Source organism: Paroedura picta, chromosome 6, assembly GCF_049243985.1.
Source record: "Paroedura picta isolate Pp20150507F chromosome 6, Ppicta_v3.0, whole genome shotgun sequence".
NCBI classification, from domain to species: Eukaryota; Metazoa; Chordata; class Lepidosauria; order Squamata; family Gekkonidae; genus Paroedura; species Paroedura picta.
The window spans coordinates 125,440,353-125,454,486 of NC_135374.1; the positions used below are offsets into that span (position 1 = coordinate 125,440,353).

General features: G+C 46.0%; 1 long non-coding RNA gene across 1 annotated transcript in view; it reads right to left on the minus strand.

The window, feature by feature from the left end:
- The window catches only part of LOC143840500 (uncharacterized), a 103,657-nt gene extending 91,623 nt beyond the window's left edge, over positions 1–12,034 (minus strand). Inside the window, exon 1 of the long non-coding RNA XR_013232228.1 lies at positions 11,857–12,034. This is a non-coding gene — a long non-coding RNA (uncharacterized LOC143840500). The remainder of the gene's footprint in view (positions 1–11,856) is intronic.
- Positions 12,035–14,134: the final 2,100 nt, after the last annotated feature.

Here is a 14,134-nt window from a genome sequence, read left to right on the forward strand (position 1 = left end):
ATTAAGTAGACAATACTTCTTACTGTTCTGTAACTCTTTCATTTGTATCCCTGTTTGTTTTGTTTTATTGCAATTTTAAAATATGTTCTTGCTCTGGTTTTTATCACATGAACAAACCTGAAGCTGATCTATCAGCGTTTATCACATGAACAAACCTGAAGCTGGAATCAGACTATATTGGTTCATCAAGATCTGCTTCCTCAGACTGGCTCACCAAAGCAGAGTCTGCACTTACTTTCTTTATTCCATTGTCAATCCTGTTGAATTCAGATCGCTTTGAACTCGGGTCTTCCTCTCCCCCCCCCCTCCCCATTAAAACAGGAAAGTCTTCTGCACGTGGTTAGGGTAGTTCAGAAGGGGGGGGGAGCCAAGCCTCTTTCTTTCTTTTTTTGAAGGGGGGGGGGAGAGGAGCCAGGCAGGGAGCTTCTTTCTTTTCTTGGAAAGGGGGGGGGGGGAGAAGATCAAAAAGGCAGAGGAGGGAGGAAAAATCCAGGACCGACAGAAGTTGAGATAAATTAGGGGCTTCTCCTTTAAGGCAAGCTTGTCACATGACCAGGTGTGGCCTATCAGAGGTTCTCTACCACGGAGCTTTCTTTCCCAATCCGGATTTTAAAATATATTGAGCATTAAAAGCACTCTAAGATCGCAGAATAAAGGTAGGGTCACTCCGGATCAATCCTTCTTGCTGCAGAAGAAAAATTTAAATCACCCCAAATCAAAATGGAAATCGCATTCTGTGTAGAGGGCAGGGACTGAATCGATCTGGGGTTGGAATAAAGGCTCCATGCTGTTTACATCCAGGTTTCGGGATAAGGTCTTCATATCTCCTACTGCTTGGTCCTTTTGACCAGGAGATGCCAAGGATTGAACCAGAGACCTTCTGAATGCCATTTTGGGCTGTATCAACAGGGGCATCACATCAAAATCACGTTGAGCAGGGGGTTGGACTAGATGGCCCGAATGGCCCCTTCCAACTCTATGATTCTGTGATTCTGTGAGGATTGAACCAGAGACCTTCTGAATGCCAAGCAGATATTTTTCTCCTGAGACATGTCTCCTCCCCAAAACATGAAGACACATGAAGCAGATTCATAGTGGATCAGTTCATCAGTCCAGTTCATTGTTAGCCTGCGTTTGAATGTTTTGATGTTCTTTTGCCTTGACCACTCTAAGCTGGGCAGAAAGGAGGAAGAAATAAATAAAGGTATGGTCAAGAATGTGCAGGTCAAAAAATAGAATATAAACAAAATTACAAATAAGTTATATTTGAGGGATCCATTTTCCCAACTGCATTTTAAAGAAACTGGGCAGAAAAGCCAGGAAAATGTTGCAAAAATCTTCCCATTTTATATGTTAAGGCTTGTCGGTGTATTTTAAGACATGTATCATGGCTTTGATAAGACTTTTCATGCAGCTCAGTGCACAAAAGAAATGGAAGTAAGATGGATTGAAAGAGTGTGTCTCCCATGCACTGGGTAGCTCTCTGATTGCAAGTTCAAACATGGGAAGTAATTATGAGTGGCTCCATGTCAAGTGGGAAGGAGTGCCGTGGGAGTTCCCCAAGAGAGTGTTTTGTCATGAGTGTGGGCTCGGGTAATGCTTTCTTTGGTTGGAAGACTTCTTAATAACTTAGGGAACACAATAGCCAGTCTCTAATGAGATCTCCAAAAGGTAGGGAGGAGTACAGAAGGAAAGCCTACAGTTGGGTGATTCTGCTGAACCGCTGTGGAGCGTTGAAAGGAAATCACAGGCTGAGCATTCAATGGGTTGAGGGTGGATTCATCCAGTGGCAGAACTAGGCTGTTGAGCAGACATGGTGGATGGGAGGTGGTGGTTGGAGCTAACCTCATCGTTGCTTCCACTGGTGGTTTGTTCCATTGCGTTGTGAGTTTGGCTGGTGTTGCAAACTGCCTCTGATGAAGGGAATGGATGAAGGCTTCACCTAGAAAATCTTGTGCTGAGGCATCCTCCCGGTTTCCTTCCCCATGGGAAAGTGGGGCTTCTCCCCTTTTCCCAGACCCAGGAAGTCCTGAGCCTAGATAAAAGGTGCGTACATCAAGTGCAGAACGTTCTGCCAGGCTGTTAGCAATTGCTGCGATCATTCTAGGATGCGAAACTGAGCCCCGTGGAGCCTTCTTATCCTCCATGGATTTCCATGGGGCCTTCTGTTCAGTGGCAGAACCCTGGTTTAGCTACACCAACAAGCCAACTACAACTGCCAGGCTTTAGCTGGGAATCTCTGGGAGCAATCTCCGGAAGCACTGAGGGTGTGATTTCGGTCACGAACCTAGGGTTCTGCTCCTTGGAAGAAGTCCCTCATTAGACAAAAGTCCAACATGATTCCATAGAATATGAAGGCATTCAGTCTTTATTGAAAGGATCCACAAGGCATAACAGAAATCTCAAAGAACAGAACAGGAAGCAATTGACAGAGACAAAGAACCATGATCTATCCATCCTTATATAGGTCTGGGTATTCAGGCGGGAATAGTGCTTCACACGGGAGAGGCCTTTCATCTTTAAATGTGAACCTAGGAGACACCTAGGTGCAAACTGCACAGAGCTTTTATTCCAATCCCAGGTCGATTCAGTCCCTGCCCTCTTCACAGAATGCGATTTCCGTTTGGATTTTGGGTGATTTAAATTTTCCTTCTGCAGCAAGAAGGATTGATGTGGAGTGACCCTACCTTTATTGTGCGATATCTTAGAGGGCTTTTAACCTTCAATATTTTTCAAATCCAGATTGGGAAAGCAAGCTCCGTGGTAGAGAACCTCTGATAGGCCACACCTGGCCATGTGACAAGCTTGCCTTAAAGGAGAAGCCCCTAATTTCTCTCAACTTCTGTCGGTCCTGGGTTTTTCCTCCCTCCTCTGCCTTTTTCGATCCTCTCCCCCCCTTCCAAGAAAAGAAAGAGGCTCCCTGCTTGGCTCCTCTCCCTCCCCCCTTCAAGAAAAGAAAGAAAGAGGTTTGGCTCCTCCCCCCCTTCTGAACTACCCTAACCACGTACAGAAGACTTTCCTGTTTCAATGGGGAGGGGGGGGAGAGGAAGACTCGAGTTCAAATCGATCTGAATTCAACAGGATTGACAATGGAATAAACAAAGTAAGTGCAGACTCTGCCCTAGGCTGAATCTGCATTGAGGTTTTATTCCAATCCCAGGTCGTTTCAATCCCTGCTGTCTCCACTGAATGAGATTTCCATTTTGATTCTGTCCAATTTAAAGTTTCCCTCTGCAACAAGCATGATTGATCCAGAATGACCCTACCTTTTTCCCGCAATATCCTAGAGTCGATATAACTCTCAGTATTTTAAAAATCAGCATGAGAAAGCATGTAGCTCCTAACTTGCTGCTGAGCCTCCATGGTAGAGAAGCCATGATTGGCCAAGGCTTCAGTTCAAAGGCTTCCTCATTCCCAGGCTGCAAGCTTGCCTTAAAGGGGAAGTCCTAACTTCTCTCAGTAGAGATTTGCCTCATGGTTTTTTCTCCTCCTCTGCTGTCTCCAATCATGAAAAGAAAGAAAGAGGCTCCTGCTGCGCTTGGCTTCCCCCTCCCCTTCTGAGCTTCCCTAACCACGTGCACTTTTCTGTTTCAATGGTGGTGGGGGGAGGATAGAGGAAGACCCGAGTTCAAATCGATCTGGATTCAGCAGGATACACAATGCAATAAACAAAGTAAGTGCAGATCAGTCCTAGTCTCTTTCCCCGGATGCTGGGATGCTCACAACTGACCAATTTGTCACTCCCCTGTTTTGATTCCTGAAAGCTTATACTCCCAAAATCTTGTTGGTGTTTTAAGTTGCTTTCTGGTTTGTTGTTGTCAAGCTGCTAAACTGCTAAATTGTACCTATGTGCTCACTAGTGACACCAAATGGTGACGGGTGAGATTGCAGCCATGAGGAGTGGAATTTTTCAAGCACAAGTTTGTTTATGGTGGGCCATCACCCACTTCCTCCTTTTCCAGGAAGAGAAGGATCCTCTGCATGCAAGGAGGAGGAAGAAGAAGTCTTGGTTCTTATCTGCCAGCTTTTTCTACCCAAAGGATTCTCAAAGTGGCTTACATTCACCTTCCCTTTCCTCTCCCCACAACAGACACCCTGTGAGGTAGGTGACAGAGCCCTGATATTACTGCTCGGTCAGAACAGCTTTATCAGTGCTGGGGTGAGCCCAAGGTCGCACAGCTGATTGCATGCGGGTGAGTGTGGAATCAAACCCATCTCGCCAGATCAGAAGTTTGCACTCCTAACTTACTGCACCAATCGTCCATTAAACTCTCAGCTCTCTCCATCTGCTGCTGTGTGGGCATGTAGTCCTGGCTGCAGCCTACTCATAGGGGCTTGCAACGTGTTACTTCTGTAGCTACTCTGTAAGTTTTTGATGAATATGATATATATTCATGTGTAATCTTTCTGATAAAGATTATTCCTTTTAAACCTCAAAGTGCTGTGAGTTTGGATCCTTGCCTAATCCATAAAATGTATCCAAAAACTGCAAATGCTCTGTCACTCTGCAGGTCTATTTTTCTGGCAGGACCTAGGGCTGAGCATAGTCCAGAGGTCCCAACTGTCCTATTGAATTTGAATCAAGCTGTTTTACCACAGACCAAAATGGCTACCCCATTGTCTTCACATGCCATGTTTTAATTCGGTTCTTTTTCTTTTCCTCTAGCCTCAAATCTTTGCATTCTAATCTCTTTTCACCTTCTTTTGTTAGTTCCTTCTTGGGGCAGTCGTGTCTGTTCACCACGGCTGGAATTCTGTCAGGGATCTGCAACCGAGGCAATTTGGCTTGTCAGTTTACTTCACCGTTTCAGCAAAACACTTCAAATGCTGGGATCAAGTGACATTTACCTCTGAATTGTTCATCTTCATGACAGACCGAGCTATAGTACAGTTACGCACTGCTATTTTCTTCTTAGGTGACATCCTGCAACACAGTCAAAGAATAAATGGCAACCTCTTAGGCCGTTCTTTCAGCTAGGAGTAGCAAGCTGTACCAAAGGCTTCTTCTTTTCATTTCTTTTTAAAAACAACTGTGGATTTATAATCAGACCCCAGCCATAGTTTGGATCTGTTCGCATGTAAATTGGCATCTTCTGGACTGGAGGATATATTTTTCTTCACTTACAGATGCCACCCGAATTTTGCACAAAACAAAACTTAGATGGAAACAGCAATGGCTCTGAGAAGCTTTAGGTCACTATGAGATAGTTGCAACCAGTTGGCACTTTCCGGAACCACCAAAGAATGTGGTGGGGAACATATTGGTATGAAGTCCAAGTCCTTGTTAAGATACGGATGGGAGGGTGCAAAAGCCATTAACTTTAACCTGAGAGATTGTCTTTCTGCCTTTAACCTAAAAAGAACATTGACTGTTCTGCGTGAAAGAAGAGGTTTACCGCCCAGTGCCTGGGAAAGAGAACAGTCACTATCCAGTAGGGCAGTGGTCCCCAACCTTTTTATCACTGGGGACCGATCAACGCTTGACAATTTTACTGAGGCCTGGAGGGGCTAGTCTTTTGCCGAGGGACGATGCCATCACTGCCTGAGCCCCTGCTCCAATTGTTTTCCCACCAGGACCCTGACTTCCCGCCGCCCACTGGGGGGAGCCCCAGCCATGGCAGCCGCCGGAGAGCACCAAAGGTGAGCCAGCAGCAGAGTGGCAGGGCAGCCCCTGAGGCAGCAGCCAGGGAGGAGGAGGACGAGGAGGAGCCGTGGCCCGGTACCGACTGATCCACGGACTGGTACCGCTCTGGACTGGGGGGTTGGGGACCACTGTAGTAGGGGTTGTAAGTCACTGATAATGCGTTGTACTGTCTTGAGTTGAGAGCTATATGTAACCACTAGTGGTGTTCTGTTGTTTTATCTTTTGGACACAACACTCAATACTTTGACATACCCTGGACTCAACAAGGACAAAGGTTTTTTTTTTTTATCTCACTATGCATGCTAACCTGATGTAACTTGTGTATCCACATTCCTCACAATTTATTTTAATTGGGATTATGTGAGTGTTAGTAATATATATAATATAATTTTGAATTCTGCTTTCTGGTCCCAGGACAAGATAGCTGCCAGCTTAGCTTCTACTTGTAAGAAAGTTTCACACTGGAATGGAGACAGATGGGGCCAGCAGTAAATAGTAGGGTGTGAGCCATGGATCACAGTTTTGTGACAGTTTGACAGTTTTATTTCTAATATATGTCTTTGCGAACTACAAATGGGTTTGAGGGGTCTGATTGGCTGGTTTGGCAGGGAATTATCACTGTGTGTGGATGCCGTGACACAGTTTACTAATGTAACAGGATTAACTTTTGCTTATATATTCCTACTCTTATGATGGTCAGTTCTTAGTCTGATGAAGAGTGTTTTCCCTTGAAAGCTCATGCCTTGAATAAATCTTTGTTGGTCTTAAAGGTGCTCCTGGACTCTGATTTTATTGTGCTACTTCAGACCAACACGGATACCCATTTGAATCTATCTTTAGCATTGGTAAACCATTCCAGCCCCTCACATCTGAAGTGTTGGAAGCCCCCAACAGGAGCCTCATATGGGGCTGCACATCTCATCGCTTGGTTCTTACATCTAGGATCCTTTTCCAGACTGTTTCCATTTGGTTCTAGCTGCAGGAATGTTCCCTGTGCCTGGAAAACATTATCTGGGAACCAGGTCATGTTCATGGCACTCGGAGATGATATTGTGCTGCCGACATAACAAATGTGACATCTTTGCATACAAGACACATTCATCCTCCTTCAGAAATGGTCCATGCTTGAGAGAGGTCCTGTTCTATACTTCTTATCCTGCCAAGGGGCCATTCAATTGACCCCAAGTAATTTCCTCAGTATGTCTGGCTTCAGCAAGTTCAGGCAGCTTCTCGCTTTCAATGTATTTCCATGATATTTGTTCATTCCAAGCAGCACTACTGATGCATGTTAAGTTATGCTGGATGACAAGACCTCTGGCCCTTGCGCCTTGGGAGCAAAGCCAATCAAGTGCCTGCAATCCTCTCTCCACGCCACCATTTAATACAATCAGCAGGAAAGTATTAAGTATTGGTGGTATCATACACACATCCTCATCTATTCATGGGTGTTCTTTTAATTAATTGATTCTTTTATCTAACACAGTCCCAAGAGACCTATTAACATCTGCTATTCTATATGCTAGAGCCTCTTGTGGCGCAGAGTGGTAAGGCAGCAGACATGCAGTCTGAAAGCTCTGCCCATGAGGCTGGGAGTTCAATCCCAGCAGCCAGCTCAAGGTTGACTCAGCCTTCCATCCTTCCGAGGTTGGTAAAATGAGTACCCAGCTTGCTGGGGGGTAAACGGTAATGACTGGGGAAGGCACTGGCAAACCACCCCATATTGAGTCTGCCATGAAAACGCTGGAGGGCGTCACCCCAAGGGTCAGACATGACCCGGTGCTTGCACAGGGGATACCTTTACCTTTATTCTATACTAGGGGCAAAGCCCGTTGTCTCCAAGAATACAACGGGTGCTAGAGCTTGGCAGTGGGAAGAGGAAGGGGAGGAGTTGTCCAGTCTGTAAGTGCATGGGATTGTCATGTGTGTTGTGTGGGAGGTTGTGGTGGCATGGTGGCAAATGAGGCCATGGGTGTGGAGATATGGGTGTCAAGAACCTGTGGTGTGGAATGTTCGTTGATTGTGGGAGAGGACTGACCTTTGGGAATTGGCATAGTGGTTACAGATGAGCTTTCCAGAGCCATGTCCTCAGATATGTGAAGGGGAAATCAGACTGGAGACACTTCTTAGGGGAAGATTACATGGCAACCAATTCCCCCCAGTTCTGCGTCATTTCCCTTCTTGTGTGAATTAGGCCACATTCACCGAAATGCCCCTCTGCCCTAATACACATAGGGTAGTCACAGCACACAGGTGTCCACCCTGTTCCTTCTGTCTCCCATATTTCACTGTTGGTAAAATGTTATGTGCCCCCATGCTTCTTTCATGGTTGCTCCTTAGAAGAACGGATTTTTGTACCCTATTGCTTACTACCCAAAGGAGTCTCAAAGCGGTTTACAAACACCTTTTCCATTTGTCTCTCCACAATAGTCAACCTGTGAGGTATGTAGGATTGTGAGAGATCTGAGAGAACTGGGAATGGGCCGCAGTGACCCAGCAGGCCTCAGGTGTCTCAAAGCATTTTCCAATCATCTTCCCCTTCTCTCCCCATAGCAGACTCCCCATGAGGGAGATGGGGTAGAGAGCCTCACAGGGAAGCTGGCAACCCTAAGAGGAAGACTGTCTGTGCACAGCAGTCTTGACCTTAGTAAGGTTTTTAATACTGTTTTTTTATTTGCCAGGCCAAGGTTATTTGCCAGTTACTATTTCAGTTACGATGTGTCTCCAGACATTTACTTGTTCTCTATTTAGTTTCAGGCTGTAAATATTTATTTAGATCTTCCTGCACTTTCCAGACTCACAGGACTGATGCTGGTCTGCAATACAGAATACAAACAGTTGCTGATAAGGGCTGCCCATAACCCATAGGCCAGGGGGGATACTCCTGCACCACTCCCTACCAACTGCAGGCAAAAATGGCTCATTTGAAGGCTGGACTCTGAGGCATTGTACGATTTTGAAGTCCTACCTCCAAACCTCTAGGAATATTTCCAACCCAGGGGTAGCCAACCTACAGGTGTGGCCTGGAGAGCTCCTGGAATTACAGCTCACCTGCAGAGTATAAAGATCAGCTCCCCAGGCAGAAAGAGCTACTTTGGACAGGGTTGTGGTAGAGAAGAAACATTTAAGGCTTCCCACACAGGTTGTTGTTGAATTGAAAGACTTGAGGCCTACTGCACAGGGTTGTTGTGCAGATGAAACAGGAGACAAAAGAGCCAGCTTCCTCTGCAGAATAACGCTGTGCAGTGGCCTCAAATCTGCAGAGAGTTGCAAAGAAGAAAGACACATGGCTTGGCTGTGTCTAACCCCCGGCCAGAGCAGTATTTTAAGTGAGAAGGGGCTTTTCTGTGTCTTCCCTGTCAGCCAACTGTTTGGCAGAAGGGGACAATCTCCCCCCCCCCAAAAGGAAGGCCCCCAGGCTCCCCTGGTTGCTCTTGGAAAGGCCTCCCTCCCCTCAGTCAGGGGCTGTCAGAGGCTCCTTCGCAGCAGGCCTGAAGGGGGGGGGGACCTCCTGCCAGCTCTGTCAGGGTTCTGAGGCAATTTGCAGTTGGACATGACAGTTAGGACAGCCTTGGGGCAAAAAGGGCTGGCACAGCCTCTGTTCTCATCCCCCTTGGCAGCCCTACTGACCTCATCTCCCTTTGGTGGTCAGGAGCAGACTGGCAGCCAGACTGGGCTGGGTGAATGGAATTTTGGTCTGTCCTGGTGAGGGGCCAAAAGGGAGGCACTTTGTGCGCCTCCCCATTGGCTGCTTGGCCCTGGATGGACACTCGGAGGGCCCAATCAGGAGCCGCTTTGCGGCTCCTGATTGGGCCCTCTGAGTTTTTATCCTGGACAGGGCCCGCCCTAACTCCTCCCCAGGTGGCCTTACTCTTTTATTTAATAGGACCCTGTCCTATTTAAAGATGGTGTAGCATAAAGTGGACAAATAGGATCCCAGGGATTTAGAGAAGATACATTTGACATTTTTGCCCTGATCTGGGTGGACCACACTAGCCTGAGCTCCTCATCTCTTGGAAGCTAAGTGTCATGAGTCTCTTCCTCTGAGAATGTGGAGATGGAGCAATCAGGATCTGCACCAGAAGAATGCCTGTCGAGCAGGTGGACTTAGAGGCAGACCCATCCAAAAAAAAAAAAATCCTCAGGGGACAAGGGCTGCTTATTCTGGCAAGGGACAGTTTGCTTCTCACCTCTGGGATCTCCTGAGTTGGTAGAGCATCAAAGATGGAAGCTTGGATTGATAAGAGAGGAGGAGTGCTAGGTTAGCATGGCATCTGTCAGCCTTAGCTCCTGATACTGAGTTCATGCAGAACCAAGGACTCAGTGAGTCAGAATGCCTGGGGTTCAGTCCTGAATCAGCTAATTGGTCTCATAAAAGGGAGACACAGAAGACAAGTCCATGTGGGAGTAACCTTTTACTCACACCACTCTGTAATCTGCATACAATAGATAATGCACTAGTCTGCATACAATAGATAATGCACTTTCAATGTGCTTTCGCGGCTGGATTTTCCTGTGCGGAACAGGAAAATCTACTTCTAAAGTGCATTGAAAGTGCATTATCTCTTGTGTGCAGACTAGGTCCAGGTCTCTTGGTAAAGTTGGGCTTGTGCTTTACATAGTAACTTTGTATTTGCTTTTGAATGGAACCTGCATTCCAATTCCCTGCCTTGCCTGTAGACCTCACACCATGGACCTCCTTGTTTCCTTGAGCTTGGCTGGAACACCTGGCTCCTAGACACGGTGGACTGGTTTGCTAAGTCTGCTTTATTTATTGCTTTAATACGTCTCCTGAAATCTCCTGAGAAGAAGAGAAACATCAGGCCCTGATCTGTACATGATGCTAAGCCTGGCTAAGTTTAAATGGCCCTACCTAACCTAGAGCAGGAAAAAATGAGGGAAGAACCTTTTAGAAGTTTAAAGTTTGTTAGGCTAACTGTGAGGAGGACTAGCTAGGAGGAAGGCCACAGCAGAATTGCGCAGCAGATCCCCACCTGATCTACTAAGAACCCCGGAACCTGGCGGCCTTTAAATCAAGTCCTGTCTCTACCAGGGAAGCTGGCCTTCAATGGAGAAAAGGCACAGCCCCTGCAGCTGGTTTTAAACTATTAAGCTACTCTTAAGCCTAGTTCCCACTTGCCTTTTCTTTTATGAATAGTACAGACCCACTGGAAACCATTATGGCAATAAAAAATATCCAAATTGGACTTATATAGAGTCGTCTCTCTTCAGTTTCAGTTATTTTTTTATTCTTATTTCATACAAGTCCCGACGCGTTTCGCCTACAGCTTTTTCAAGGGATGGTTTTTATATTTAAGGACCAACTTCAGCTTATTAAGAAATCTCTTGACAGAGTATAAGGTCATATAATAGATAAACTTTGCTTGTGGCGCTTCATGTCTGTACTATTCTATATTTGTCTCTTCACTGGGGCCCACCCCTCCCAGTTCATACATTTTTTTAGTTTTATGAATGCAGTCCTGAACTGGCTACTTAGGAAAGAAACTGTATCTATTCTAAAAAATTAATAGCACTGTATAATAACTATGGATTTTAGTGCCTATTTAGAAGGCCAGTCCTAATTGGGCACCCCAAGAAGAACCCAGCAATCCCCCAGGAAACAGTCTCTGGAAAACCAGCCACCCAGGGAGCTAACCCCAAAGGTGACAACAGAGCAAAACAGGCCCTGCAAGGCCATAAACCCTAACCTATCAGCAAAAATAAAATCATAACAAGTCCAATACCCCCCAAACTCAACCACCCCCCAAAAAGCCAGCAACAACAAACAACCCACAAACTTCAATAATTCAACAAAGAACCCTGTGAACTTTAAAAACCAACTAAAACCAGCCAGCCAAAGGTGGCAACCAAGCAAAACAGGCCCTGCAAGTCCCTAAGCCCTCAACTAACAGCCAAAAACAAATCTCAAACAGTCAAATAACCCCCTGAAACAACCAGCAACAACAAAAACAGACACCCCACAAACTTTTCAAACACAACAGTAAATATCAATTTTTAAACCCCCAACACAACAACAAAATACCCCAAAACTACAGCCAGAATGGATCCCCCAGCCCCCTCCCCCAGCAAACCACCCACCCAGAGAAACCCAAAGGCACAAAACTGTTTTTTTTTTGGGGGGGGGGGGAAGGAGAGTTATAAGAGGGAAAAGATGAAGGCAAAAAGAGAAATATAGGAGAGAACGGGGGGGAAACCTTGGATCAAACTGTGAGATGTCTTCTCCAGTGATGGGCGATGATCTTCCTCCTCCTTAGTGCAGCAGTGAGCCAAGGTCCAGCAGGCAGCCTGGGAGTCAGACTTATGAGTCTGCCTCTACCTGCACCCTGTCATATGGCCTCATGACCACACAAAGCAAAGGTTTCAAAGGTTTCTGTGAGCGGCCAGGAGAAGTTTACTAAAAAGTAAACGTACTTCCTATTGACTACTCCAGCCCTCCTCCACTTACCTTTTTTTTCTTTTTGCAAGCAGCTGCTGCTGCATGCAATTGCACAATGCCTCAGTTGAGCAAGCAAAGGTGTGTGATTGGCCACCCACTCCCCATCTCCCCTTTGCCCTTTTCAACCCAAGGAAAAAAACGCAGGAGCAGCAGGAAAGTGGGAAAAAGAAGCAGGAGGCAACAAGAGGAAGAAAGGGGGAAGCCAACGGATGCCTCCGAAGTGCCCGATTTGGTATCTGATTAGGATGATTCGGATGTTGTGTGACTTTGATTCGGACCGTTTTGGTGTCTGAATCGCTCAAATTGATATCGATTTGGCCGATTCGTGCGATTCCGAATCCGAATCGCACATCCCTAGTTGGAATAAGCAAGATCCGTGGTGTGCATGATTTAGCAGCATCAGAAGAATATCTTACAGGGAGCAGCCGAGGAGGTATGTGGGTAGTGTGGTTAGATCAGTAACTTCCAGGGTTTGTTTGTTTATATATTTATTTATTACATTTATATACCAGCCTCCCTGAGACTCAGGGCAGTTCCAAATAATCTCCTGACTGGCTCAACTGGAGACTTCCTGCTCCTTTGAGCACATTTCCTGTTTGCCTTCAAATCTAGAGAACAGTTAGTCAATTAGATTGCTAGGCCTCTCTCCCCCCCCCCCTCTATATTTATGAAGTCGTCTCAGTTCTCAATAAAGCTTGTAGTGGTGAAGAACACATCTCTGAACTTCTCTGAACACATCCCAACTTGCCAATATCCTTCTTGAACCTCCTTGTCTGCAGGACGCACCCTGAGCCTGGACCACTCTCTGTTTTGAAGAGAACTAGCCACATATGGACATCCTAGCAGCTCCCCTCCATTAACAGCCACTTTTGGAAGCACCACCATACTGGGGCAAAAAAGAACCTATATTCATTTATAGTCTGGGCTTTCTTTAAAGGGCGTGTTAAGTGTTGTAAGTGGTGTATTCCAACTCAGAAGAGGAAGGCCGTGAAGATGCACAAAATCCCCCAAAACCTGCCTAATAAGTAGGGTGGTCAACCACCAGTTGGGCTGTGAGGTTCCTCTGGCATTACAATTGATTGCTGTGAAGATAGTTTCCAAGGGCTGCCATTTTAGTCTACACTAGAGCAGCCAAGTTCTCTCACAAATGACTCCAGGAATGCTGTAGAGACCAAGAAGATTTTAAAGTACCCTAAATGCTTGAAAGGAAGGCAGGTGTGGGTCATAGAGCTGCAGTTTTGCGTTTCTGCTGGCCTCTGTGTATTAGAATTGATTTCACTTTCTGGTTTTACTTTTGTTTTGCTTTCCCCTCCTGCCTTTACATTAATTCCCTTTTAACCTGACAACATCTTATCCATTGTTTTAAAAAGAAAATAATCACCAGAGTTGGGTTTGAAGTTGGACCTCCCTTGGAACTGGCAGTGCCTGAAGTGGCATCTGTGGCATTGCCCCTATAGAATTCCCAACAGATGCCGCACCCATCCATCCTTACATCTGTCTTGTTCTGTCTTCCTGATTTATGGTCCCGCTTTCATGTTATAGGTGCCGTGGTCCTTTAAATCCCACCTCGCCTGGATGCCGTTTAAAGATTGCTTGCGAGCCTACTTGTCATATGCCATGGCCTCTGCATCCCCAGAAAGTGCTTTGGCCTCCAAAACATTAACCAAGTGATACCCCAAGTGCCAATTTCTTTCTGGGTAACCATCAGCAACAAGGCGTAGAAATACTGCATAACCCTTTTACCAGTTAGTGAAGGACTGATCATTTTGTGCTGCTGTAAAGCCTTTTGTTTAAAGTCTTTTTTGGACCCTGTTTTGGGAACATCTCCATCTGGTCACACCATGTTGTATATGTCAACATAATACCCATCAAGGGTGCTCTTGATTTTCCTAGTGAATACCAGGCGGGTTTCCCCCAGTTTCATAACCCAAACGGGGGGGGGGGGGGTTTACATGGACTAACCTGCCCCCGCCTTGTCTTATAATATGTATCCACAGAATCCTGCCACTTCATATTCCAGGTCAGGATACCTTGAA